Consider the following 3,142-nt stretch of genomic DNA (forward strand, 5'->3'; position numbering starts at 1 on the left):
TGTATATAGCCTCCACATTGACTCTGTACCGGTACCCCCTGTATATAGCCTCCACATTGACTCTGTACCAGTACCCCCTGTATATAGCCTCCACATTGACTCTGTACAGTACCCTCTGTATATAGCCTCCACATTGACTCTGTACCAGTACCCCTGTATATAGCCTCCACATTGACTCTGTACGGTACCCCCTGTATATAGTCTCCATTGACTCTGTACCAGTACCCCTGTATATAGCCTCACATTGACTCTGTACCAGTACCCCCTGTATATAGCCTCCACATTGACTCTGTACCGGTACCCCTGTATATAGCCTCCACATTGACTCTGTACAGTACCTCCTGTATATAGCCTCCACATTGACTCTGTAACAGTACCCCCTGTATATAGCCTCCACATTGACTCTGTACCAGTACCCCTGTATATAGCCTCCACATTGACTCTGTACCAGTACCTCCTGTATATAGCCTCCACATTGACTCTGTACCAGTACCTCTGTATATAGCCTCCACATTGACTCTGTACCAGTACCCCTGTATATAGCCTCCACATTGACTCTGTACCAGTACCTCCTGTATATAGCCTCCACATTGACTCTGTACCAGTACCTCCTGTATATAGCCTCCACATTGACTCTGTACCGGTACCCCTGTATATAGCCTCCACATTGACTCTGTACCAGTACCCCTGTATATAGCCTCCACATTGACTCTGTACCAGTACCACCTGTATATAGCCTCCACATTGACTCTGTACCAGTACCTCCTGTATATATCCTCCACATTGACTCTGTACCAGTACCCCCTGTATATAGTCTCCACATTGACTCTGTACCGGTACCCCCTGTATAGCCTCCACATTGACTCTGTACCAGTACCACCTGTATATAGCCTCCACATTGACTCTGTACCAGTACCCCCTGTATATAGCTCCACATTGACTAGGTACCAGTACCACTGTATATAGCCTCCACATTGACTCTGTACCAGTACCCCTGTATATAGCCTCCACATTGACTCTGTACCAGTACCACCTGTATATAGCCTCCACATTGACTCTGTACCAGTACCTCCTGTATATAGCCTCCACATTGACTCTGTTCCGGTACCCCCTGTATATAGCCTCCACATTGACTCTGTACCAGTACACCTGTATATAGCCTCCACATGACTCTGTACCAGTACCTCCTGTATATAGCCTCCACATTGACTAGGTACCAGTACCACCTGTATATAGCCTCCACATTGACTCTGTACCGGTACCCCCTGTATATAGCCTCCACATTGACTCTGTACCAGTACCCCCCTGTATATAGCCTCCACATTGACTCTGTACCAGTACCCCTGTATATAGCCTCCACATTGACTCTGTACCAGTACCCACTGTATATAGCTCCACATTGACTCTGTACCGGTACACCTGTATATAGCCTCACATGATTGATCCTTGTATACCACCCAGTACCCCCACCCCCCCCCCCTGTATATAGCCTCCACATTGACTCTGTACCGGTACCCCCTGTATATAGCCTCCACATTGACTCTGTACCGGTACCCCCTGTATATAGCCTCCACATTGACTCTGTACCAGTACCCCCTGTATATAGCCTCCACATTGACTCTGTACCGGTACCCCTGTATATAGCTCCATATTGACTCTGTACCAGTACCTCCTGTATATAGCCTCCACATTGACTCTGTACCAGTACCCACCTGTATATAGCCTCCACATGACTCTGTACCAGTACCCCTGTATAATCCTCCACATTGACTCTGTACCAGTACCCCTGTATATAGTCTCACATTGACTCTGTACGGTACCCCTGTATATAGCCTCCACATTGACTCGTACCAGTACCACCTGTATATAGCCTCCACATTGACTCTGTACCAGTACCTCCTGTATATAGCCTCCACATTGACTAGGTACCAGTACCACCTGTATATAGCCTCCACATTGACTCTGTACGGTACCCCCTGTATATCGCTCCACATGACTCTGTACCGTACCCCTGTATATAGCCTCCACATTGACTCTGTACAGTACCTCCTGTATATAGCCTCACCTTGACTTGTCCGGTACCCCCTGGTATAGCCTCCACATTGACTCTGTACCAGTACCACCTGTATATAGCCTCCACATTGACTCTGTACAGTACCTCCTGTATATAGCCTCCACATTGACTCTGTACCGGTACCACCTGTATAATCTCCACATGGACTCTGTACCGGTAACCCCGTATATAGCCTCCACATTGACTCTGTACCGTTACCCCCTGTATATAGTCCTCCAAGGACTCTGTACCAGTACCGGTATTGTATATAGCCTCCACATTGACTCTGTACCAGTACCACCTGTATAACCTCCACATTGACTCTGTACCGGTACCCATGTATATAGCCTCCACATTGACTTGTACCAGTACCCCCTGTATATAGCCTCCACATTGACTCTGTACAGTACCCCTGTATATAGCCTCCACATTGACTCTGTACCGTACCACCTGTAATCCTCCACATTGACTCTTACCGGTACCCTGGATATAGCATCACATTGACTCTGTACCAGTACCCCTGTATAGAGCTCCACAGTGACTCTGTACAGGTACCCCTGTATATAGCCTCCACATTGACTCTGTACCAGTACCCCTGTATCTAGACCCCCCTTCACATTGACTATGTACCCGTACCCCCTGTATATAGCCTCCACATTGACTCTGTACGGTTACCCCCTTGTATATAGCCTCCACATTGCTATGTACCGGTACCCCCTGTTGTATATAGTCTCCACATTGACTCTTACCAGTACCCCCTGTATATAGCCTCCACAGACTCTGTACCAGTACCCCCTGTATATAGCCTCCACATTGACTCTGTACAGTACCTCCATATATGCTCCACATTGACTTTGACCGTACCCCCTGTATAGAGTCTCCACATTGACTCTGTACCAGTACCCCTGTCTATAGACTCCACTGACTCTGTACGGTACCCCCTGTATATAGCCTCCACATTGACTCGTACCAGTACCCCTTGTATTATAGCTCCACATTGACTCTGTACCAGTACACCCTGTATATAGCATCCACCATTGACTCTGTAACAGTACCTCCTGTATATAGCCTCCACATTGACTCTGTACC

This window comes from Oncorhynchus kisutch, unplaced genomic scaffold, assembly GCF_002021735.2.
Source record: "Oncorhynchus kisutch isolate 150728-3 unplaced genomic scaffold, Okis_V2 scaffold3146, whole genome shotgun sequence".
Classification (NCBI taxonomy): Eukaryota; Metazoa; Chordata; class Actinopteri; order Salmoniformes; family Salmonidae; genus Oncorhynchus; species Oncorhynchus kisutch.